Genomic DNA, 27,598 nt, shown 5'->3' with positions numbered 1-27,598 from the left:
CTCTGCCACCATACTATTATTACTGCACCTGCATCTTTGTTGTCCCTTGCACAAATATTCCATGATACCATCATCATTTTTAATCATTCTGTGATTATGGGAACATGCTGGATAATTTCCAAGGCCAGAGAGGAATGTATTGTTTCCATTAGCCTTGTCTTGCTTAGTGTTTAAAGGCAAGATAGTTAACTCTGGACTATTCTACAGGATCCCTATCAAGCACTATTTACAAGAACTGTAAAATTCATTTATTATGTACAGAATAAACCATTAACAAACAACTGGTCAATATGAGATTACTGAGTGAGGAAATTAAAATGCATATGGTAATAAGTCAAGACCTCCTTCAATTTATATTTACTGGCAGAATATGGGGGACTGGGGGGGTAAAACATAGTGATAGTAATGGCTCTTCTTGTAACAATTTCTCTGCAACTGACAGTTATACAGAAAATAGAGGTAGCAGAGTATTTTTCATTAGAAGTCGATAGACTCTGCAGGGCTGTCAAACGTTAACTAGCTTACCTTCTGCTCTTTGAAAAAAGGTTAATGGATACAGCACATTTTCCAGTGTGACTCTGAAAAACAAAGAATTACAAATAGTATATGGTTGTATTTGTTTGTCTTCTTTTTTAACCTATCCTACATAAAATCAAGAGGTCGAATGTCACATCAAAGCTTTGGGCTATCAAAAAATTTTTAGTGATCACATGTGGGGGGTGAGGTAGGGTGATGTAGAGCTAGTTTGTTCACAAATATTGAACTAGTTTGTCTAGTTTGTTCACAAATATTTTATAACTACGTATTATAAAGTTGTATCATTTATACCAAAATATTATGACTGACCTTGTGTCATGCAGATGAGCAGCTTCTAGTCACAGCTGGTAAGAAAGAAAGCATTATCAACTCTATCCCCCTCTTCTGCCCAGAAAGTGAACGTTGAACTGTGTTTCAGACTGACCGGCCCCTTGATTTTCCTCATAGTTTGACTACATACATATGTATTCCTAAACATGATTAGGTTTAGTCTTGTGTATTTGGGGATATTTTATTCATGGAATCATACAGTATATACTCTTGTGTGCCTTGCTTTATTTACTCAGCATTCTGCTTTGGAGAATTATTCTGATGGATGTTTCATTCAGTTATTCTGTCTCTAGGAACTTGTCACTAGACACATTGCTGCTTTAGATATTCTTGTGCATGTTTCCCAGTGCACTGGGGAGTTTCACTGGGGTGAATATGTAGGAAAGAAACTACTGGATTACAGTAGTTGTGTGAATTCCTATTTGCAACAACAAGGAATAAAAGCTTTGGAGCTGGTATTTCGAATCTTTTAAAATTTAAGATGATCCGTACTATAATTTTTATTAGCTTTAAGTGATAGCTACTGAATTGAGCACATTTTTCACAAGTTTAAATTCCATCTTTGTTTCTTTGATTGGGCTGTTTTTACTGAAACTTATTTTGTATTTTCATTATTTGGGGGTCGTTCTTTACTTATTTTGGACGCTAACACATTGTTGGTTAACTGTGGGAAATGCCCACTGTATGGCCATGGTTTATGCTTTCACTATTTTTATGGTGCATATTAATAAATAGATATTCTTAATTTCAGTGCACTCAGATGTAGTAGCTTTTTCCTTTATGCTTTATGCATTTTTGTATTTTTAATGGAATGATTTCCAATCTTAGTTTTATAAAGATTTGTCCTATATTTTATTCTTAGGTTATTTTAGATTTTGTCTTGCACAATTGATTGTTTGCATATGTTTATGGATGAACAATTCCCTTCTACCATTTACTAAATAATGTATATTTTCCTCATTAAACTCTAATGCCACATTTGTTATAGATCAAATTTCTATATTTATATGTGTCTGAGTTTCCTCTTTTGTTCTATTGGTCTATGTTTCTATCTCTGCTTCAATAGTATTCTGATTTAAATATTGTTACTTTACAATGTGTCACCTGATAGAAAAATATGTCCAAACCATTTTCTTCTTCAGAAGAGTTTTAAATATTCTTTTTTTTCTTTTAAGAAACACGGGGTCGGGGGGAGGGGTTGGGCAGTGCAGAAGGAGAGGGAGAATGTTAAGCAGTCTCCAGGCCCAGCACGGAGCCCAACACAAGGATCTGTCTCATGACTCTGAGATCTGAGTTTTTATTGGCATTTTTGAAAAAGATGATAAGAATATTTTATTAATTCTCATAATTTTAGACTGTAGGCCAGGGGTTCACAATTTTTTTCTTTTTTCTGTAAAGGGCCATGTAGTAAACGTTTTAGACTCTGAGGGCCATATGGAAGCAGCCATAGACAATATGTAAATGAATAAGCACAGCATGGCTGTATCCCAATAAAACTTTATTTACAAAAACAGGTGGCAAGCCAGTTTTGGCCTGGGGGCCATTGTTGCTGATCTCTGTTTTAGGTTATCATATCAACCACCGTTAACAGTTTTCTTTTAAAAAAAAAAATGATTTCTTTTGTTCATTTTTATGTTCTAATTGTTCTGGCTAGGAAGCCCAGAATAATCTTTAATAGAAGTGTTGAAAATGGGCCTCAAGTGTTGTTCCTGATTTTAAAGAGGTGTTTCTAATAGTTCACTGATGTGTGTTATTTGCTGTAGGTCTGCATAAATTCATTAGATTATGGAAGTTTTCCTCTATTCCTAGTCTATGAGCAATTTTATCATGATACAGTTTTTGTCAATTCTTTAGATCGATTTTTCACTTTACCCAACATGTCTAACATCTTAATATTTGGCTTGTTTTCATCCAGGTCACACAAAGAATATGAATATTGGCTTCAAACCCCCATGAGGGCCAGCTTATGGAATGAATTATCAGGGGAAATTTTTCTTTCATCCAGTATCAATGTTTAGTTCTTTCTCAAGATTGTTTTGGCTATTCAAGGTCTTTTGTGGTTCTACATGAAATTTAGGATTATTTTATTCTATTTTGTAAAAAATGCCATTGGGATTTTGGTAATGATTACATTGAATCTGTAAATCGCTTTGGGTAGTATGAACATTTTAACAATATTAATTCTTCCAATCCGTGAATACAGGATGTCTTTCCATTTGTTTCTTCTGTAATTTCTTTAATGAATGCTTTATAGTTTTCAGTGTATGGGTCTTTCACTTTCTTGGTTAAATTATTCCTAAGTATTTTGGTCTTTTTGATGCTAATATATTCCTTTCTTTTAAGGTTTTTTTTTTTTTAAGATTTTATTTATTTATTTGAGAGAGAGAAAGAGAGTGAGAGAGAGACAGTACAAGAGCAGAGTGAGGGGCAGAGGGAGAAGCAAACTCCCCCTGAGCAGGGAGCCCCATGACCTGGGCTGAAGGCAGATGCTCAACCAATGGAGCCACCCAGGCGCCCTGATCCTGATGCCAATATATTCTTAATTTCATTCTCAGATACTTTGTTTTTTGTACATAGAAACACAACTAATGGGGCGCCTGGGTGGCTTAGTCGTTAAACATCTGCCTCCGGCTCAGGTCATGATCCCAGGGTCCTGGGATCAAGTCCCGCATTGGGCTCCTTGCTCAGCGGGAAGCCTGCTTCTCCCTCCCCCACTCCCCCTGCTTGTGTTCCCTCTCTCGCTGTCTCTCTCGCTGTCAAATAAATAAATAAAATCTTACAAAAAAAAAGAAACACAACTGATTTTGCATGATGATTTTGTATCCTGTAACTTTGTTAAATTTGCTCCTTAGTTCTAACAATTTTTTGTGGAGTCTTTAGACTTCTCTCTATATAAGATCATGTCATCTGTAAACAGTGATAACTTTACTTCCTCCTTTCTGATTTGTATGTCTGTTATTTCTTTTTCTTACCTAGTTGCTCTGGTTAGGACTTCCAGTATTATGTTAAATATAAATGGTGAGAATGGGCATCATTGTCTTGTTCCTGATTTTAGAGAAAGAACTTTCAGTTTTTTACCATTGAGTGTCATGTTAGCTATGGACTTTTCATATATGGTCTTTATTAGATTAAGGCAAGTTCCTTCTATATCAGTTTGTTGAAAATTTTTACATGAAAAGGTACCAAATTTTACCTTGATTGGGAGGATGGTTTTATAGGTGTATATGTATGTCTAAAGTCATCAAATTGTATATATTATGTTTAGTGCTTTGTAGATCAATTATACCTCAGTAAAGCTTTTTTTTTTTTTAAGCTAACTAGATTCTACACAATCATTTCTGTCAATTTCTTAAATGTTTTAGATGGTCAGTCATCATAAACACTCTGAGGACAGGCCCTATGTCTATATTTGCTGACTAGTGAATCTTTGGTGCCATATAGCACCTTCTCAAGAAAGATTTTCTGAATAAATTTTGGGTGATATATATGAATAAATACTCAATGCATTTATCTTCTTCAAATACCACTTCTCCCATCTCTTTCTATGCTATATCCAGTTCACTTTCATCTTTTCAATTCTGCAGTTAGCCTATTTACTTATGTATGTATTAATCTGAAAGAATGGCATACACAACTTTTTATTCTATCATTATTAAAAAAATGTAAATTCATAGAAATCTTTTTCAATTATCTTTATTTCCCTTACCAGCTTTATTGATCCTGAAATTACCTTAACTGTATAAGTTTTCTTTAGCTATTGCATTTCCTCTTGGTTATCTGGCTTCATTTATATTTTAAGGAGTGCTCCATATACATTACATCTTGTTGGGTTCCTAGAAAATATCATTTTCTTCCTACCTTTCACACCAGTTTTAATACATTGATACAAGTTATACTGAAATGTCAAAATTCTGTAACCAGTTTTATGATTTATTACTAATATCTTATATGACATTGAGGAAAAAAATCTCCCTTTATTCCATCAAGATCTCCAACTATACATATCTATCAAATATTAATATTTGGGTTTGAAAGACTTTGATTAAGCATGAGTATGAAAGGGTATTAAATGATCTGATTCATTAATGTTGTTTTAAGTATATGACTCTTTCTGCAGCAGCTTCAGTAAAATTAGTACCTTGCTACCCAGAAAACACAAACTTACTCCATATGGAGTGTGTCGAACTAGAGAGAATTCCAAATTTTGTATTATATTCAACTTTACACAATGCCTAAAAGTTCAATGTAGAATCATGTTTAAAACCTTGCCCTGATCTTTTTCAGTAAAAATGCATTTGTATGCAAATTATACTGTACATTGTACACCTGAAAGTGTATTGCTTTGCATTTTTCCTAAGCCCCAGAAAAATAGTTAAAGGACGTCTGAAGGATGTTTGATTTGAAAATGCTTTTGAATAAGAATGTAAAATAAATTTAAAAACAATTTCTTTATGCCTGCCACAAGATTGGTATGTGGTATAAAACTGGCTCAATGTTCAAAAGGCATTGTTTTCACTGACCTTATTAGTGTATATGATGGCCCTTGGCATAATTGGCTCTACCTGCACAAAGCAATGTGGAATGTGTATATTGTTACCAACATTTTACATGAAGTAGCATTTTCTTACCAGGTCAGCAGTGGAAAGATCAGAGGTGAGAGTGAACAGAGAAGACTGCAAGGATCACTCACTTGAGAAACTGAAATACATGACATAAATCTTTTCTCTGCCATCCACAGGGGATATAATTTGGGATAAGCTTTTAATTGCCTCTAGAACTTGATTTCCTTACTCATAGACGTCTCAAAAATATTTTAAAGTAACAAAAGTATGTTAAATAGTATAATCTAATTTTTTAAGACCATCTCTCCAATCAAATATGCATTTAAATTAAATTCCGGGACAAGTCCTCTGTCTCTAGACTAAATCTGATAAAGATGTGTCTAAATTTACTTGCATTTTTCATTCTAATCTCTAGGGATTAGAGGAAGAGAGAAGTGCTGAAATACTTCACATTCTCCTTGTTTCCTTGAATAAAAGGTAGCATACCAGGAACACGGTGAAGGCCAAACCACGTGTGGAGCACCTACTAATCTATATCTGGATTATGTTAGTACTGATATTGTGTTTAAAAATCAATATTTAAAATATATTCCAGTTAAATTTTTTTCTGTGGGTTTTAAATGATTTTTACATAATTGGACAAAGAAATGTGTAGTCATGGATACCGCTCTATATTGATTTTGACATCTGCCATCTGTCAAATTGTATTTATGATGAAAACAAATGAATAAAAAAAGAAAAGAAAAATTTTATTAATATATTTTTTTTCTCAACTGTGAACTGAAGAAAATAAGCATTTTTAATGATTGACTTTATTTTGGAGATACTCACTGAAAACATAAAACAATCAAGTATAACTGTGGCTTTTAGTATCCACAGGTTTTTGTGATATTTAGAAAAATCTCACATGAAGTTCATAGTGATTTTTGTATTTAACAAAATACTTTAAGCCATAAGATGAAAATTTTATTAATAGCCTGAAAGACACCATTTTAGATAGTGGCCATAATTTTTCATCTCTGGCCCCTTATGCACTCATAAATTTGTTTTGCAGAGCCAACTCCAGTACATTGTGGTAAGCAAAACACCAGGAAAATATATCCAAAGAAAGAATGGCCACAATATACAATAGGTATTTTTTTTTAAGATTTATTTATTTGTTTGAGGGAGAGAGAGAGTGCCTGCGAGCCGGGGGCGGTGGGGGGTGCAGCTCAGAGGGAGAGGGAGAGAGAGAATCTCAAGCAGACTCCTCCATGAGCACACAGAGCCCAACACAGGACTCAATCTCAGGACCCTGCGATCATGACCTCAGCGAAAACCAAGGTATGCTCAACCAACTGAGCCATCCAGGGCCCCAGGTTGTTTTTTTTTTAATTGAAAGCATATATTTCATCTCCAATTCATGCTTGTTCATATTGCATACTGTTTTAAAGCTTCTCCCTCAGAATTCTGCTGTGAAGGCAGTCCATGTAGTAACTACTTGGGATTATATATCACATTTTCTGGACACAATAAGTAGCATCATTACAGTCAAGTTAGAAACTGATTTGGGGTGTTTCCCAGTAAATAATATAGTCCTTAATTCAAGGACTCAAAATTCTCAAACTTATTATGAATGTGATTCCTTTAAGAATAGCTGATGTTATACGAGTGGCAAGAGAGGGAAAAAAATCCAATTTTCTTTTCAAGCTTAATTTAAGTGGAAAAAGAAAGTGAGGTAGAAAATTTTTTTACTTAAAGAATATAAATTTGATCTCCACTAGGTATCTGCCATTATTACGATTTAAAATGTATGAAGTACAATGAGATAATGTGCAGTCGATATATGTAATTTATTTTTAGAGCACCTAACAAAGAAAAATATAAAATAAGAAATGTAAAACATTACATAACATCCACACCCATACACACCACATTTGATTTTAATACCCACCCCACCCCCTCACCCCTTTTTTCCCTTTACATATCCTACAGTAATAGTTAATTTAATTTATTTGCCTTTCCAATTAAAATGTATGTTTCTTTTTCTATTCAACTTGGTATTCCTAGCTCTTAGGTCCATACTTCAAATAAGCCAGATGCCTGATAAGATTTTCTCATATGGAATAAATGAGCAGGAGTAGGGAGGGGAAAGGAAGATGGAGAAGAAAATATAAAATACGTAAACCATTGTAGAAGCCTCTCTCCAGGAAGATAGACATAAGATGCACTCCAATCTGATGTTCTTTGTAAATTTAACATCTCCACACATACATCTGTCAAATAGTGTAAAAACAAACAAACAAAAAATAGTTTATTCAGTTTATTTATATTTATTTAACAAAGCTTTGTTATTGGGTTTAAAAAAATGAATGCTTAATATTTATCAAATATCTTCTTTTCCAGGCTATTCTACTTTCTAGATGCAGAAACCTCAAGCAAATGATATAATCTCCATGACTCAGAGTCCCTAAAGGCAGAATCCCCGAAGATAACAATATCAGTTTTCCCTATTTTAAAAAGTCATAAAAAACAAATGAGTTAATATGAAGTATGGTGATGGTCATGTTCTATTAAAAATCTTTGACATGTTATTGCCTATCCATCTGACTATTTATATTCTTTTTTTTTTTAAGATTTTATTTATTTATTTGACAGAGAGGGACACAGCAAGAGAGGGAACACAAGCAGGGGGAGCGGGAGAGGGAGAAGCAGGCTTCCCGCGGAGCAGGGAGCCCGATGCGGGGCTCGATCCCAGGACCCTGGGATCATGACCTGAGCTGAAGGCAGACGCTTAACGACTGAGCCACCCAGGCGCCCCTGACTATTTATATTCTTAAGATTTCATTTATGTATCTAATGTCAGATAATATACTTTTGATTGTGAGATAGTATTTGACAAACCTTATTAAGCAATTTCTTCTTCACTAAATTATTTCATCTTAAATTCACAAAACAGGTTAATTTAGTGATTTATTATGGTGCTAAATCTACTACAAGTGTTTCATAAGATGTAGTTACAGAACAGAGAGCAAACATTTAGCTTGCTAATAAAACCATACCTGAGAGGATTTGAAAAACTCCTCTGACATCAGATGAAATAGTTTCAAATCACAGAATATTTTATTCAATTCAACAGAGAAGTCAAAGGCTCCAAAAGAGATGGCAAGAGATAAAATGAGGTGAAAATGTAGTCACGAAAGGCAAGCTAACGGATAGTTCATTTATCAAAAGCACCCCTGTGCAACTGATGCAATAAACGCGCCCACGCGCATACACACACATGCACACAGACCCGTATACACACACATGCGTACGCATATGAGCCTCACTGTTTAGTAAACAGGCTTGTCAAAGATCTTATTTTTACTTTGAATCACTCATTGCATGTGTATACACGCATATAGACAGAGTAAAGAAAGTGCATGTGTTTCTCATATTGTCAGCATCAGGCTGCTTTTACTTAATAATTTACTTATTAATACACGAAAACACAATAAAACGTTGCTAAGTCATACTCCATAAACCACCTGTAAAGAGAAGAGAAGAACTCAGCCCAGCCTCTAGAGTCTGCGGCCTCTTAAAATAAGTTGTGAATTGCCCTTTTTAATTAGGACACCAGGGAAGAGAATGATTTCTTTTTAGTGCAGCCACTTCAGAATTCCTGGTGTCAAGTAGAAGCCCACAGGCTTCAGGAGCCAGGTTCTCCCCCCTTGAAGAAGTCTCAGTGCATGCACATTAGATGCTTACATGCTCTTGAATGCAGCCTTTTATGAGGACCACAAAGAAGAGATCAGTGAAAAGAATCTCTTACAGAAATAGGCATTACCCCAGGAGCCAGTTTTAGGCTAGGAGTAATAGAAAGATAAAATAGAAAGGTTGTGACCTTCATTCTTCATCTCCCTACAACTTGATGGCTTATTCTTGATATAAATCCTTCTGGCTAAAATATAGACTTGAATAAACATTAAAAACACCAGACTTTGGTGAGGTGTGGGGAGGTGGAGGGGGTTCCTGTGGAGCAAAACTCTGATTACACAGTGGGTGTCAGCTCTAGCTTCAGAACAAAATTTATTTTCTATGATTTACTCTGGGAGTCTTCTCTCTATATCAATTCTCACTATGAGCTCATCAATTAATTCAAAACATTTTGGAATCGAGAAGGAAAGTACGTTTAAATTGGATCCAGAAAGTTTGCTAATTATTTCTGTCTGTATGTTTTCACCTCCATGCATTTTTATCTAGCTTTCATAGGGAAATTCTGAAGTGACTAACTAAACGCACCCAACAAAATCAACATTCTAATCTCAAGAACATCCCAGTTATTACATAAAAATAATTTATGTAATTCCCACTTCTTGACTGATTATCTTACTTGACTTTGCATTTAACTATTTCTTTAGCTATTGATTACCCTGCTATATGCATACGACTTGATTCATTTTCGTGCCAACCTACCCCTAACTCAATTCCCAGTGACTTCAGCTCAGTCAAATTGATGGCAAATCACAGGAAAAAAAAAAAAATGAGAACTATGACCTCTCCAATTTTGCCCAATTTATGAAATGGCAAATTTACTGCATGATAGACCCTACACGTAACAGATTAAACCATAATAGTCCTTCAAAAAGCTAGAATCTACAGGACTCTCAAGAATACACCAAAAAAGTTAGTTTTCCCTGAATGAAGATTCTCATGAGTCCTGAATCATTTAATTTTTTTAAGGATTTTATTTATTTAGAGAGAGAGCACATGCAAAGGGGAGGAGAGGGAGAGAGAGAATCTCAAGCAAACTCTGCACTGAGCACAGAGCCGGAGGCGGGGCTTGATGATCCCATGACCCTGAGATCATGACCTGAGCCAAAATCAAGAGTTGGACACTTAACTGAATGAGCCACCGGGTACCCCCAAATCATTCATTTTAACTAGAATATGTATAGTAGTTGTTTTCAAAGAGCTAACCATAAACTATACATATTTCAAAATTGCCTTTTTACCTAAGGTTTCCAAATCCATACCTTCTTAGGTTTTCCCCAGATAATTAAAATAACTACCTTCCTAATGCCTTACTATGCTTCAGACATTGTTTCATGTACTTCTAAAAAGGAATAATCTAGGAACCATTTTGCTAATTTTCCTACGCCCCTTGTGAGAAGGGCAATCCTAGGATATCATGAAAGTTGATATTGTCCCATCACCCCTCTAACAACTGATGAAATTAGAGGCCCTAGAGAGAAGAAACCTGATCAGTTCAGGCTACACAACCTGCAAGGGAGAGCCAGATGACTCAGGCATCTCAGTTTCCTTCCTATTCGGGAAGGCAACCTGCTGTTGAAGAGGACATCCTCTGTGGAGGTCACCAAGGAAGTCATGGGTGCTGATGTTTAAGTGACCAGCAGGAAAGGATCTGGAGCTTGGAGAGAATGTATAAAATGGGGAAACTAAAAAAAAAATTAATTAAGTAAGTAAGTAAGTAAGTAAATAAAATGGGGAAACTGAAAGAACTATGGAAGCTAAAAGGCAAGAAGCAGCTGGGTATAATACTAAGGGGGAAAGACATTAGAATGAGTACCTTGAGTAAGTCACTTTTTATCTCTGAGTACTAAGCACTTAACTAGCATCTGAATAAGCCAGAAAACAGATGACACCTAAGACTCACTGACTTTGTCAAGTGGCTTTTTTTTTTAATACAGTGGAATGCACTTAAACATAAAAAGGTGAGGTGGTCCCTAAAATTATAGAGTCAATTGTAGAACTGAAATGCAAAAAATTTTACAGAATTATGATGATAATCTCTACTCTGTCTAAGCCTTAGGGTTGTTTGCAAACCCAAATAAAGTAATTATATGGAAAATATCATTGAAAACTAGTTCTAATCCCATTTTGCCTGAGACAGAAGGGTTTCCTAAACACAGTGCTAAAAGCCATAGGTCCCTGGCAAACTGGGGCTAGGTGTTGGTAACCCCAGGTGCTATGTACATTTAATATGTTATGTTAGTTCATAGAAAATCTGTAGACAGAGGTCAAGGATATTTTGAGCTGAAAAAATGGAGTTTCTCCCTCAAACTGAAGAGTATTTGAGATTCAAATCAAAGAACTTTGTGTCCTCAGGGCCAAAACCTGAGAGTAATAACTTTGGCCTTGCTGAGAGAATACCAACAGAGACGACAGAGTGATAGATTCAAGGATATATGGAGTAAAAGATTCTAGTTGATCAATGAGACAAAAAAGGAAAACCCAGCAAAAACTGCATTAAACCAAACCAGGAAGAATTTATCTTAAACTGGACATATATAATTTAACTTTTTTTTTTTTTGCATTTTAACTTAATTCTGTTACTGTTTGGGTTTGCATTTAGACATTTCTATAGTAGTAAGAAGAATGAAGAGAAGATATAATAAAAGAAACTCAAATACAAAATGTTCAAATATTTATAGACCATAATTTTCAGAGAGGTAAAACTAAAATTCCAAGTGTGGCAAACAGGTCATGTTTGGTTTGGATATGCATTTAATCTCATGGCCATTAGGTATTCTATTTTTATGGTTTATATCAGAGTAAATCGATTTCCAGCATGGCTCAAGAGGTATGAATTCTAGTCCCAAGTCTACTACCAACAATGAGAATGACATTGACTTAATCAATTTTCCTCTGGGAGTTTCAGTTGCTTCTCTGTAAAGTAGATCCCTTGGACTTGAAGATCTCCAAATTTCTTTTCAGTTCAAAAACTGTAATTTTTGAAGCACAAAATTTAAATTCGGCTTATTTGGCTCCTGCTTAACATTTGTATCTCACACCAGAAAGATGACATCCTCGGCCACCCAATGAGATTGGTGAGATGAGAGACAGTGGTGGCCGGTGTTCCTACAGGGACTGTGAGATCTAACTGAACAGATTTTTTTTTTGAATCCTACCTCCAGAACTTACTGGTCAGAGGACCTCACGCAGTGTAACCTTTTAAACTCTGGGATTGTTCACTTGAACATGATGTTAATCCTAACCAAGTCACATCATAATTATGAGGATTGAATGAGACAGTATGACAGTGTCTGGACCATGGTGGTGGTCTGCAATTGTCTTCTCTTGTTTGCTTTCCTTTCAGGATGGGCTGACATAATAAGTAGCTTATAGATAATAGAATAAAACATAATATGACTTGAAAAGTAGTAAATTTCTGCTCTCTAGTCATAATGAATACTTACCCCCTACCCCCACACACAGGTCACCTGTTTGTGATGATCCTGACCTGTCTTTCTAAACCATGGTCTACTGTCTTCATAACAACACTTAAAAATAAAGTGAAACAAGGAATACAAATATGGAATCTATAGCACCACTAAATTTCCCTTTTGAATTTCTATAAATACTTACTCCTAACGATTCCCTTGCAATTTCAGTAATTAGTATAAATGATTTAAATTAAAGCATTTTGGCTCCATGACAATAGCTACAGCTACTATGGTTATTTATTGTATGAATTGCTGCAAACCACTTCGCCTTTTTTCTCTCCACAGTGATGTTAATTTGTTCTGGTAGCAGCAGAAGAAAGCAGTTGTCCTATCATATCAGCTATTCTGTTGGCAAAGAATCACTTTAATTCCTCATTGAATTTATATGGAATGCATTAAAAGATTCTGTTATTGAGTGGCTCAGTTTATTCATTCCCTGTATTTATGCATCCGTTAATCCACATAGGTATCTTCAATATAACTATATAATGCATATACATCACACACACATGCATATGCATATACTTACACATATGTAATGCTTAAAAATAAATTACTATGTCTTTAGGTGTTGATTTCATTCAAAGCACACTGGCACTGTGAGCACCTAGTATACTGCCCTAATTTGAGGAATCATTCTCAACAGGGGCTAAGCAAATTCCACTTTGCAATACCAAGTAGGCTCATAAGGAGAGGGTTATCATTTTTTTTAATGAGTGGTACTCTGACCCCTTCATTCAAGCTCAGACTTTGAAAATGTTAAAGTGGCTCATGAGGCATGAATATTCATTTGCCACATAGATATACACACACCAATCGTTGTTTTCATATAAGTTCCTAGTGTGGCAGAGATTTCTCATTAAAAGAGAATTTTTGTTTTTGAAATCTGTTACTAGCTTATCAAAGCACCTGTCTGCTTTTACAACACATATGGCATTCGATCCAGAATGCCACATGGGTATCCACTTTCCAGATAGGCTTTGGCACTCTGAAATATATACCCAGGATCTGTCCCTCTTGAAATTAGATTACTAACTTGCAATCTGTTTTATCCATGTCCAAAAGGCCTTCATGCAGAGTGGAGGATCCATGGGCTGGAAATGAACAATAGCTCTGTTTCCTCTTCACAGGGTGATTCTTCCTACACCACTACCTGGCTCCAGCCTCTGTCATCTCCCCCATGAACTGCTGCAAGAGTATTCTGATTGGCCTGCCAGATTCTAGTCTTGCCTCTTTCAAATATGTTGTCCACATGGCAGTCAAATCTGATCATGTCTCTCTCTTTCCTAAAAGCATTCAAAGCCCTCAGGATAAAGTTCACAATTATTACCATAACAGAGGAGTCCCTGATGTTCTATTTTGTTGCTTCTCTGCCTTGTGATCTCTGCCGCGGCCATATGAAGACACTTGCAAGTGCTCAGAATTTGATATGTGTATTCTTGCCTCTAGGTCTCTGTACATTCTATGCCCTCAGCTCAAACCGTTGGCTCTCCTCCCCAACCTCCCCATCTACCCCTAGAGTTTCATGAGATGAACTCTTAGCTTCTCTCTTTTAGGTGTCAATGTAGCTAAGACTCCCTCCAAGAATCCTTTCCTGACACCTCGGAGTCAGGAGCTTTTTTTCGGAGCTTATGATTTGTCCCCACACTATATCATAGATTACTTATTCATATGTGGAACTTGCCACACTATACCATAATTGCTTCTTTACTTTTTGTCTCTCCCATAAGATTTTCTTATAAACTCCTTGAGTATAAAGATCATATACTATCAGATATTATATCTCTAGCAGGATACTCAGCACTTAATAGATGCTTAATAAATATTGATAATGAATGAATAAAATAATTAGGTTTAGTTATGACACAAGTCATGTACTTAGGAGATGTTTTTATTAATTTAATATCAAACAAGTATCTTATTCCAAAGCTAGGAAATATGCATTACTTAATAAATGAGTAATAGAAAAATTTCAAGATCTATGGTGAATCATAAAAATCTTCATCCTCTTTGTAAACATTTTTAATTCATTTTTGTTTGAAACTCTAGTTGCTCAATTTCAAAAACAGAAAAAAATAAACCATAATTTAAAAACATTCTTTTCGGGGTGCCTGGGTGGTTTAGTCAGTTAAGCGCCTGCCTTCTGCTCAGGTCACGATCTCAGAGTCCTGGAATAGAGCCCTCTTTTGGGCTCCCTGCTCAGGGAGGAGTCTGCTTCTCCCTCTGCCCCTCCCCCCACGCTTGTGCTCTGTCTCTCTCTCTCTGCCTCTCAAATAAAATCTTTAAAATAATAAAAACATTCTTTTCTCCATTTTATTTCAAGGAAAGCAAATATGGAGAAATTAGCCTCATTCCTAGGCTTTGCTGATGACTACCCTATTAACTGCCTATCCTATTTCAATCACTTCACTTACTATTTGGTTACCTACTGCTGTACAACAAATTATCCCAAATTTAATGACATAAAAACAAAGATTATTTGTTATCATCTTCCACAGTTCTGGGAATTGACATGGCTCAATTAATTGGCTGTTGTTCAAACCTCCTATGCAGTTTTAGTTTAATGGTGACCTTGAATTGTTTTGATGGCTTCCTTATTCATATGCCTCATGATGGATGTTGACTGTCAGCTGGGACTTGACTGGTAGCTGTTGGCCGAAATACCTACTTGTGGCCTCTACATGTGGACTAGGCTTCCTCACAGCATGGAATCTAGGTTCCAAGTATAGCCAGGAATCCAGCAGAAGCCGAGCAGCCTTTTCTAAACTAATCTTTGAATCACACCATCTTGTTTCCTCTGCATTTTTTTTTCTATAGAAGAAAGTTTGTAAGGCCAGCCCATATTTTAAAGAGAAGAGAATTGAGCTTTACCTCTTGATGGGAGGAGTGTCCAAAAACTTGTGGGCATGTTTTAAAACCACCAAATTTACCTAATCCTTAGTTTCCAAATATTCTTCTTTCTCAACTGACATATTCCTTTACTTATCTTCTCACTCCAGATTAGCTTCCTCAGCATTTGGTCATCGATTCTCAATGTGCCTCTCTGCACATATGTTGGTTTATTTCTGCGTGGTGAGCCTCAGCCTGTTGGAAAGTGCGTGTGCACTTGCATTTAGAATCATGTGTCCATGTGGATATGAGTGAGTCTGTGGGAGGTCAGGTGCCTATGTAGTCCCATGTGTGGAAGCATGCAGATATTTCATTATAAACTCTTAATTGTCACCATGAGCCCCCTGCCCTTTGCCCTGTCAGAGCTATTGATGTGCATAGGAAAAGCTTTAAAATGTTTCTTTCTGCTTTGGGAATTATAATTTTTCTTAGGTTGTGGCTTACTTTTTTTGAATCATAAGTGGTAGACTTTCTTTTAAAATACTCTGAGGTGGGGTGCCTGGGTGGCTCAGTTGGTTAAGCATCTGCCTTTGGCTCAGGTCATGATCCCAGGGTCCTGGGATCTAGCCCTGCTTCGGGCTCTGTGCTCAGCAGGGAGCCTGCTTCTCCCTCTACCCTACCTGCCTGCCTGTCTGCCTACTTGTGATCTCTCTCTCTCTGTCAAATAAATAATCTTTAAAAATAAAATAAAATAAAATACTCTGAGTTGATAAACAAGTTTCCAAAATAGTGGTGATGGTTGTACAACATTGTCAATGTACTTAATGCCACTGAATTGTACACATAAAAATGGTTTTAAGTGGCTAATTTAATATATATGTATATATACGTATATATGTATATATACATATATATACATGTATATAAATGTATATACATATATATATGTAAGAGAGAGAAAGAACCATAATTTTAAGAATTAGTCATGTTACATACCAAAACCATTGAATTATATGGTTTAAATGGGTGAATCGTATGCTATGTGAATTATATCTCAATAAAGTTGTTAAAAGGTGTTCAAGAGAAAAATGACATGCATATTGTCTTCTACTTCCCACAGTTCTAGAGAAAGTGTTTGGACTCATATTATATCCAACATTAAAAGAAACAAAACTATATATTGTGCAACTAATATGTCTATAAACAGTGATACAGAGCTCACTGGTAAAATAATATGTACTTTATCAGCCTGTCACTTGAATACTTCATGCCAGCTTTTAGTCTCCAGAGATTTCTTTCAGGTCTTTTGTGCTTTTGTTTGGTTTATGAACAATTATCAGAGGCTTTTTATGTATAAAAGCTGGTGGGATTATATCTATGCTCATACTTAGTGAGCATCATGTATACATACAAAGGACAGACACTAACACTAACCAAACACACAAAAAAAGATAGTCAAGCAGTGAACAGTAATAGATGATCTTGTGTATAAATCCTTTAAAATTTTGATATAATCCTTTACTCTGTTTTATTTCTAATGACTTCTATCATTAGGATTTTTGGCTCATGGATGAAAATGTGGGGGTGGAATCAGCATATGGAAAAATATATGTGGAACAAAAAGTAAAAATATAAAAACATGTGGGCATGCAATTTTGTGTTATGATTTGTTTTTATTTCAGGCTGGGCCCAAATAATAAAAATAAGTTGTCCAATCCAACCCCCTAGCTTCAGCGATGCTCAGTAAAAACTTTTCAGCTGCCTGGCATTCCAAATGAGCTCTGGTATGAATCACACAGTCCCATTCCTGAATACCCTGTCTTAATTCTACTCCAGCTCATTTTGAACCATCTTATATCTCATCCTGTCAGTGTCATCTGTCCTCAATCCTTCTTCCCGTTAGAGTTCAGCGTGTCAGTGGATAGGGAAATTTTAACTGGCTATTAATCTAAATAGGCTCTTTCTGCTCCTATTCATGTCTGTTGAGAACATATAGAAATGTGTCAGATACCCAGATCCAGATTCTAGATTACATTATTATGAATATCATGCAGCATGAACTACTTAAAAAAACAGAACTTTTAAATACAATTGACCAAAAAGTATACGTTATCTAACCAATATTTCCCACTTAACTATTTGGGGGGACATACTGGTTTACACAATACTTAGTCTTGTCTCTTTTAATGATGAACTTTCTATGACTTCAAGCCCCCTTCTCTAAGACTGAAAATAAAATACAGTTGTCTATGTTCCCTTGGGTGGCTATAACAGAATACCATGGACTGTGTGGTTTATAAACAACAGAAACCTATTTCTCCCAGTTCTGGAGGCACGAGTCCATGATCAAAGTGCCAGTAGATTCAGTGTCTGGGAAAGGCGAGCTTCCTGGTTCAGAGAAGGCTGTCTTCTCCAAAAGACATGACCGAAGGGATGTCTTCTTCTATATGGGCATTAATTCCATTCATGAACAGTTTACCCTCATGATGGAAGCAGCTCCCAAAGGCCTCAACTCCAAATGCCATCACATTGGAGATTAAGTTTCAACATATTAATTGGGGGTGGTGCACAAATACTCAGTCTTGGGACAACCAGAAATGATTTCCAAAATTTCCAAAACATTCTTTGGAAAGAAGTACCACCCACCATGAGAACCATGTTCTAGGTTCTTCAGAATGGGTTATTCTTCTTATGCCTGAAGCTGCCATGCCCTGTGCAGCCTGGTTCCTCAGATGGCAGGGTTTTCTCTTAGGTTTAGATTCTCTGCAGCATGGTCAGATGCACCCCATTAGCTCATTCATTTGGTGTCTTTTCACATAGTCCAACATACTTCAAGAGGCCATCCTACCCCTCTATAGTACTACCTAAATATCAACAAGGAGATCCAGGGTAATTTCCTCCTGATTTGGAAGCATAATTCTTCCTGAAGCTCTTATAGCTCCTGCAGCTCCTACAATTCCACCCACGGTCTCCCACACCTTGATCTTGAGGCTCATTCTCCCATGCACTCATGCACTGGAAGCAATGAAATGGATGCACTGAAAGATTGTCTCTTCTCTTTCTGAGATCACATTCTTATTAAAAGTAGACTATATTCTAACTCCAATGTCCTCCCTGTCTCTCAATAGGTTATATTTATTTTCCCAAAGGGAAAAATCTATGCCTCTTAAGGATTGGTCAGTGTGGGTCAATGGACCTTCAGTGAACTTTCATTAAACACTGAATTGAATAATTTAATCTAGGACACTGGTGGTAAGTAGTATCTTGAAGTTTCCACTCAGACACGCACCATTCCAGGAATAGTATCCTTAACTTGCTTTCATTTTTCTGAACTCAGCTCAGAGAGGGAGCTTTGTACGTTCCAAACAAAATGTCACAATGACTTATCATGTTTGATCTGCTTTTATTCTCTTTCTTCCCTAAGCAACATCTAAAAATAAGAAGTTGATGTAAACTGGGAAAATGCCACACTGCTTTCTGGTCAAGCCTGACCCTACTTTGTCTCAGTCTAGGCCAACATTCCTCTTGGGAAAAAAAAAAATCTGCTAATGATATAAGAGGAGAGGAACAATTAACCATCTACAGCTACACTTCAGGTTATGATGAGGCATAGTCAGGACAATTAACATGATTTAGGAGATTAGTTCTGGATAGGAGTTTGATCATAAAACGTCTGCTATGTAGTTTAGGTGGAATTTATTATTATTATTATTATTATTATTATTATTATTATTATTATTATTACAAATGTAACAGGAAAAAATTGTACTCTTCAAACTGTTACTTTTCCCTACATTCTTTTTAGTTATTTTCCTGTTCTCTCTGGGGAAAATTTCTACCCGCTGCCCTCCCCGCCCCATACACACACACATACACACATATATATACCTTTGCAGGTAAAGATAAATAAAGACAAGTCACAGTGTTCACTCCCTTTGTTCTGTGACTTGAGTCTGTGAACATTTGTCAGTTTGTAGTTGCTGCCTGCTGGCCTGAGCAAGTATATTTCTTAATCTATTTCACACAATTACTGCCCAAAGAGAGATCACTCTGTTTTCCCTTAATTTTGCTAAAGAGGTCTGTGCTTTTCAGGGTGGAGCTTAGAACGAAAAGCAGCAGGAAACCCAAGTGCACCTAATAAAAACACAGCCCACAGCTCAGGGTTTCACACATTGGTAGAGCTCCTGCAGCTCGGCCGCGCCTGCCATCCAGAGGCATTAAACCTTCCCACCAATGTTGTAGGCACAAGTTCACAGCACATTAAAAAATGAGACATTCTCATTACCTGGCATTCTACTCAACTGAGTTATCAGGGGATACGAAATGAAAGATTTTTCAGTTCATCTTTTCTTAAAAAGAAAAAGCCAATGCATCCAGTATGGAAATTAATCTCTCTTCCTGGCTTTTTACAGAAGTACAGAAATGACTTTAGTAATAATAAGCATAATTATTATTTATAAAAGGCCTAGTATGTGCCACGCACAATATTTAATTCTTTATCTGTATTAGTGTTATTTCTTACCTCAACACTGCAGGGAAGGTAAAATTAAGTACGGAGGGTATTTTGGGGAGAAAGAATTTTCATAACTTTTAAATCATATCCTACTTTTAACAAGTTAGAATTTTAGTACACACATGTTAGAACTTAGCCTGATAACATCCACAATGCTATATTTTAAATTTCGTGTATGTGTTTTAGAACCATATTTCACTAACGTTCAATTGCTTTAAATGAATTGATTATAAATCTTGGTATAACATTTCAACATTTTGATTTAGATGCTTACATATTCCACTGGGGAAAAAATGTTGGAGTAAATCTATTAACATGATCTCAATGGAAGCCCAAGCAATGTAACAATTGTTTAATTTCTTTTTAAAAGATTCCACTTTACTTTCTAATTGTAAAGTGTAATGTGGTGACTTAGCCTAAAAATTTCACTTACAAATATTTTCTATTGAAATTAGAGTATTTGAAGTGTTCCTACCATAGATTTTTTTATATTTTTGTCCATTTAAAATTCTAATGATAATAAATATAAAAATGCAGTTTCTCTAAGAAAAAAATACTTTAAGCTAAAATTATAGACATAAAACCAAGGACAATAATAATATAGAAACCATGATGGGGGAATTAAACATAGAAAGAAGCTGAAACAAAAAAATGTACTTTCTAGTTTCTTAAATTTTTTTGAGAAACAAAGCCAATGAACAAAGAAAAAAGAGACAAACAAAAAACAGACTCTGAAATAGAGACAACAAACTATGGTTGCCAAAAGGGAGCTGGATGGGGGGATGGGTAAAGTACGTGAAGGGGATTAAGAATATACTTCCCATGATAAACACTGAGTAATGTATAGAAGTGTTGAATCACTATATTGTACACCTGAAACTAATATAACATTGTATGTTAATTACACCTCAATTTAAAAAAAGAAAAAAAATTTTTTAAAAAGCTCAGTCACAGGATGCCTGGGTGGCTCAGTCAGTTGGGCATCTGCCTTCAGCTCAGGTCATGATGCCAGAATCCTGGGATCAAGTCCCACATGGGACTCCTTGCTCAGTGGGGAGCCTGCTTCTCCCTCTGCCTGCCACTTCCCCTGCTTGTGCTCATTCACTCTCTCTCTCTCTCTGATAAATAAATAATAAATAAATAAATAAATAAATAAATAAATAAATAAATAAATAAAATCTTTAAAAAAAAAGTTCATTCACCATTCAAATAATCAATTGTAAGGTATTTTATGATTTTGAAGTGTCATATTATATCTTTTAGAGTTATTTAAGCTCTCTGTAGGGTATATGTGCAAACAATGAATTATTTCCACTAATGAAAATTTTGGAAAACTTTAAACTGAGTATAAAATCATGGCAGCAATAGTACTTTGAGAATAATTCTTTGGATTGCATTTTTTCAGGGAACTCTCTGCCTTTGAGGGAGTTTCCTAGACCAGTCATGACCGAGGGGCTTTGCCCATTAGTTCTGCTCCGATTCATATAGACACAGATGGAGGGAAAGGAGAATAAAAAATTGCTCATCAAAATCTCCATCTCAGTGCTATCATTTGTTATGGTAATTTCTGGAATGTATTAGCACCCAAGTAATTGATTATCTGTACATGGCCTTCAATGCTGAAAAACATATTAGTAATTTAGAATCAGTTTGTCTTACCCTGGGTGTCCTCACCCCCAAGAGCAGAGACTTAAAAGTCTTGTGTGCAGGTAGCTTCATAACAATAACAGGCAGTAGAACAAGGCAGTAGAGAGAGAGCAAAACAAAAGGAGGCAAAGCCAATCAAGAATGCATTACTGCATTGGCCACAGTCCCAGGCACTGGTGCATACTCTCGCCTTAACTTCTCAGGAACCTGAAGAAATGCATCTATGAACCATCCACACAGAAGACAAAAGAAATGAAGTGTTACCATGGGCTTCTGTCTCTCATTGGTCAAGATGCCTTCTTGGACATCAATATTCTTATACTCCAAGTTATATATGAATGAATGCCAATTGTTTTCTTCAGCAGGTCCTACGAGATGCAAGCATCCCAGAAGCCCTAGCACAGGAAGCTAGAAGTGTGACCATACAAGCCTACAGCAGGATGCTGTCAGTTTGCACATATTAGAACCTGGTCAAAGCCTGTACGTAGCTAAACACCACTGCAATGGCCGAAGTTGAGATTGAGAATGTTTGAAGGGATATATGAGCAGGTCCACTACAATTTTAAAATAACTCAATTTCTTTCTGACCTTTAACCAGGAGCCCACTTGAATCCAAGATATCAATTGCAAAAAAAGAGGACAATTTGCTAGCATTCATGCCATAGTAATTACATCATTTATGCATAAAGATGTGGCAAATAATCAATCCCATTAAGTCTAAAGATATATTATTAGTATCATATGACTCATATAATAATATACTTTGACATGATATGAAAGAGAAGCTGGTACACTAGGGCATAAGGGATGAGACATAGTGTGATGCCCTCATCAAAGTAATATCCTTCCTGCATACTTCATATTTTGCAAACATTATTTACCTAATATTCTGTTAAAATAAACTGTTAACTTGATTCTCATATAACTTGTTTTTTATTCTCATATAACTTGTTTTTCTTCTACACATTTTGAGGTAGTTTTTGTTTAAGAATAAGAGAACATGAGAGAAAGAAAGAAAGTGTGCATACTTAGAAAGAGAGAGAGTAGGTGAGAGAGAAAAATTGCAAATTCTTGCTTGGGATTTTTTTTTTTTAAGTGTTAAATGTGAAATAACACTATGAAACACTTTACAGTCCATTCAGTCTCTTTTGGAAAATAAGAGTTGGATTGAAATGAACACTTTAGAAGATATTTCATTTCTTGGCATTTAAAATCAATATTTTTCTCACTGTCATGAATATTTTTTGGAGAAGCCTTGGCAGCTATTTTTGTTCATCGTAATTGTGGCTCTACCGTAGGTGAAGATGGAACACATTTCTCTCATTATTAAGAGTTTAGTAGCCCCGAGCTAAAGGCTGTGATTCTTTATGTCATCACTATGGTGGCAAATAAGAATTCTCATTTAGTTTCTAGTAACCTCATTTGTCAAGAAGACTGTATTTCAAGTTCACATAGATTTAAGGCAAACAAAAACTAGACAGCTAAATGCCTCTTTGGTCACAAATTTCATTCATCAATTACAGAAAGTTAAACTAATGGGATATTAATTTTGCAGACTACTAACCTATTTCAAATTTTATTTTAAAAAGATGTGTGAAGTTAATTCAATTTTCAAATTGATTCTCCATTAGCGATAGTTTCAGTGTGGTGCTAATGTTAAAGAGCACTCAGGTGAACCACGTTCCCAGTGAAGGAGATTTAAAATTCCCTAAACTTTACTGTGAACGTGAAAGTGAAAATACATTACCAGAATGTTCTGCAGGGCATTTTAAAAAAAGTATTTTTTAAGTAAAGGCTTTGAAATTTTCTCAAGTCTTTACGATTTCAATTTTAGCTGAGTTGATCAAGAATAAAAAAAAGAAGGGTCATGCTTTGAGAAATTTTATTTTTATTAATTTTTTCTTTTTATTTTTCTTCTTATGATGTTAGTTAGCCAGCATACAGTACACCATAAGTTTTTGTTGCAATGTTCAGTGATTCATTAGTTGCATATAACACCCAGGGCTCATCCCAACACGTGCTTTGAGAAATTTTAAATCTGTCTCAATATTGAAATGACAAGCCTTTCAAGCAAAATGACTAAACCCCTCCAATGGGGAGAAGTGCACACTGGGTCCCTCAGTGCCTCAAACAAACTTCAGGCTGCCTACTAACACAGACATGTGTTACCAACTTGTGTAGCCTTATAAACCCTTTCTGAGTTCAGATCATTTTCAGTTATTTCCCATTATCTTGCCTACCACCTAACAATGCTGGACCTTAGCTTCATATTTAGTATCTGATGCAGTTAAAAACTCAGCAAAACCATGAACTTGCTAATGATCCAACAAGCCAGGTTAACATATGTTATCAGGACAAGTCTCAACAAATCCCTTTTGTCTTCTTTCATTCCCATTCTAATAGTTGAAACAGTAGATGCTAATCTTTGAAAGATCATAAAAATTTATAGACAAGCAATCATAAACATCATTTCATTATGTCATTTCAACATTTAGAGGTTTCATATTTTTTCAGAACCTATCAGATCCAGCTTACATTACCTAATTTTTCATCAATATTCAATTGATTTTTCCAAGTTATCAATATTTTTTTCATTTTTATCAATTAATTGATCTAAATTATGCTTCAAACATGTCTATCTGCATGACAATATGCAATGGGCAAAACAGTGAAAATATCAAAATTTTATAACTTCTCTAGTATATATTTTATTGTCTATTTTAAACATTGTGTTTTATTGTCCATATATCTGAGGAAATTTGCAAGTATATTTTCTTTAATACCATTTCTGAATACATAAAAATTCTACAGCAAGTAAAACCTTATGTTATTTTCCAACTATTATTATTACTTTTACATAGAATCAAAAGAGTAGAATTTAGAGCTTAAAATCTTGTGCCTTGCAAAAAACATCCTTAATCCAACTATCAATGATCATCAGCATGTATTTGCTGGCATGGAAAAAATTTCTGTGGTCCACTCTTAAACTTCAGTATATATAAAAGTACCTGGACCTTGCTTCTGGGGTGATGCCCAGGGACCACCACTTTTATTAGCCATCTGGGAGTTTAAACATTTGGAAGAACTGTTATCTTGATTATATTTACATTGAACTCTATCTTCTCTGAATAAGTTTCTTTTGTTGCAGCCTTATTGAAGAATAATTGACAGATATGATTATATATATTTAAAGTGTACATGTGATGATCTGATGTGTATATACTTTGTCAAATGATTAACAAGATTAAGTTAATTAACACACCCATCACTTCACACAGTTAAGTATTCTGTGTGTGTGTACGTGTGTGTGCTTGTCTGTATTTGAGAATGCTTAAGATGTACTGTCTTCAAATTTTCAAGTATATAGTACCATATTAACTATAGTTATCATGTTGTATATTAGATCCTCAGAAGTTATCTTATAAATGAAAGTTGTACCCTTTGAACTATATCTTCCCATTTCCCATTCCCTTAGTCCATGGTAACTATCATTCTACTCTGTTTCTGTAAGATCACCTTTTTTTTTTTTTGATTGTATATATACCACATTTTCCTTATCCATTCATCTATCAACAGATACTTAGGTTGTTTCTATATCTTGGCTATTATGAATAATGCAGCCATGAACACAGAAGTACAGATATCTCTTTGAGATCTTGATTCTATGATCTCTTTGATTCATACATAATAAAAATAGACCACAGGGAAATACTGCAATTAGCGTGAATGTGGAATTCTACGTAGTTCCATAAGCTAGGACCCCATTCATAGAGTACATTTTTTTTCTGGTATTAGGGGTACAATATACCTATAATTTTAACATTTTGTCTTTAACCATCAATTATATTTCAAAACTTAAGTCTACTGACAAATCTAATGTAAATTTGGACACATTGATAAAAAATACAGGATCCAGAATAAGAAAGATGATAGTTCCTTTCTTTCTGCAAACATCAACTTCACCTGATATACTGTCTTCAGTTCTCGATACTGAGTTTTAAGAACAGTGACAAGTTTATACATAACCAGAGGAAAGTAACGGTGAGGTTAAAAGAACATCAGCAAGCATAACTAGTCATTTTGGCTCTTAGATAAGCAGCCCTAATTGTGTCTTCAAAGTGCTTTTGCCATTGATAATGTTGTTCAAAAATAGAATGATATGAACAAGCCATTCTAATCTGGGAGTTGGGGTTTTAAATAACTTTAACTATTCTTGTTATAAAGTTGCTAAATTCTTACAATTATTTTGAATTTGGTTTTCCAAATTTTGTTGATCTGAAGCAAAATCTATTATTTAAAAATGAAGAACATTTGAGGAAATTTGGGCTTTTTTTTTCTTTGAGAAGAATAGAATTTCCTTTATTCAACATTATATGACAGAATTCAGAGTTATATACAACAACAGAGTCCTCTCAAGCCAGCTCAAAAAGAGAAGAGTCTAAAAAAGATATTAGGAACACCACAGAATCTTATGAGGGCTAGAGAGTTGGGCCGGGTGCTGCCTATTGACAAGAACCTTGACTTAGGTCTCTGTAGCATGTTCTTCTCTCACTGCTGTTGGCAACAACTCCACACAATTCCAACACAAAAGGCACTTGAGACCTTATGCCCCAGGTTGGGACAGTTCCACCCACAAACTCCATCCAGCTGTTTCCCCAGTCCCTCACTGCCTACAGAGGTCTTTAGAATACACCTGATTGGTAAAGTCTGTGTCACATGACTGTGCTCAGTTGTTGAGGGGTCTGGTGAAGCTGCCCTCTGGCTTTTACTTGGCTGGGCAAGTTAAGATCATAATGCAGGAATTTCCCTGACATTAGAAGGACAATCAGAAGGTGGTGGAAAGCTGAAAATGTGAGGAAGAGTTGCTATAAAATTATATTTATTGAATAGTATGTGCCAGGCTTTTTCTTGACTCTTGGGTATGGAGATAAATGCTTTTACATATAGTAATTCTTATAAATACGGCTGAAGGTTAAAAGTTACAAGGAAACAAATCTCATCTCAAAACCAGTAAATAAATTTCTAATATGTTATTTGTATTAAAAGAAATTTCATGCTATAAAAATCTCGTTAAAATTTGTTTAAATTGAAAAACAAAGCAGGAAAGGGACTAGAAAAAGTTGGACTAAAAATAAGTTATTTTCTTTCAGAAATTTTAGTAATCAAGATGTTTAGCAATGAGTGCATTTTACTATTGCAGGCTAAGTGTAACAGTTTATCAAAATAGTAAAAAAGATAAGAAAATTTTCTAAATATCACTAAGCAAATACTGAACTGCCCATGAAATCAAACTGAGAATCAATGAGCTTCTGATCATCAAAATAAACACAGCCCAATTTACAAGCCCTTATATTAAAAGAGAAATACAAAACTGGCTGAGCCACTCAGAAAAAGCAGATGTTGATTCCTATTCTAATCACACAAACACTTTTTGCCTATGCACAAAAACTCAATTTCAATTGCAGTTTTATATATATAGATATATATACCTCTGACAGTGTCATCTTGCAAATCACAGTCCTTCATTAACTGATCAAGCAATATAAGGAGTGACTGAGCCTTAAAGTTAAAAAATAATAGCTACTGATTTTTGAGCACTTAATATGTGATAGTTAATGTTCTCCATGTCTTATATGTATTTATTCATTTACTCTTTGCAAAAAATCTCCAAAAGTATTATTATTATTCCAATTTTATAAATGAGAACAAAAAGATAGAGACAGGTGAAATAATTGCCTATGATAGCTAGCAATTGACAGAGCCAGGATTTGAACAAAAGAAGTTGGGCTCCCCAGTCTGGTCCTGTTTTCCTCACTATGCTTTCCTGTCTCTAAGTAACTTGCTAAATGACTCGGCCCTCCCTAAAAGTATGCCATGGCACTTTAATATGTCATGAGTGAATGAATACGTCGTGTGAGCCTGAGATCATCTCCCCCGGGCCTCGGCAGCTATACACAGTCAGGGGAAAAGAA

Source organism: Mirounga leonina, unplaced genomic scaffold (assembly GCF_011800145.1).
Source record: "Mirounga leonina isolate KUSES-001 unplaced genomic scaffold, KU_Mleo_1.0 Mir_53, whole genome shotgun sequence".
In the NCBI taxonomy this organism is placed as follows: Eukaryota; Metazoa; Chordata; class Mammalia; order Carnivora; family Phocidae; genus Mirounga; species Mirounga leonina.
This window is presented reverse-complemented; position numbering follows the sequence as displayed.